Raw genomic sequence first — 391 nt, 5'->3', positions numbered from 1 at the left:
CCGCGCGCGAAACCTGCACATCCCTCCCTTCTCCTCCGCGCGCTAACACGAGACACGCGCGGGCAGGTGCAGCTTGATTAAACCCGATGAAGCCGCGGGTTTCGGTTCATGAATTTGTATCACTTCGGGGTTATGAGCTTAAGCAATGTCTTATTGCACGCGCGGATAGCAAAGCCACACTTAATCGCTCCGTATTACTCTGCGACGTAGTTGAGTTCGCTTTTAGTGTCTGCATACACCTGTTTGCTTTCCCTGAATTCCCAGTTTTATTTTTCTTCCGGCATTAGGCAAATATTCGCTCGTCTTTTTGCGATCTGATTGTTTGAAGTGCTCTTGCTTGGGCGGAGGAGTCTATTTTGCGTCGCGTCGCTGCGAATAACGAAGACTCGTG

Source organism: Penaeus monodon, chromosome 19 (genome assembly GCF_015228065.2).
Source record: "Penaeus monodon isolate SGIC_2016 chromosome 19, NSTDA_Pmon_1, whole genome shotgun sequence".
Lineage (NCBI taxonomy): Eukaryota > Metazoa > Arthropoda > Malacostraca > Decapoda > Penaeidae > Penaeus > Penaeus monodon.
Note: the sequence above shows the minus strand (reverse complement) of the source record.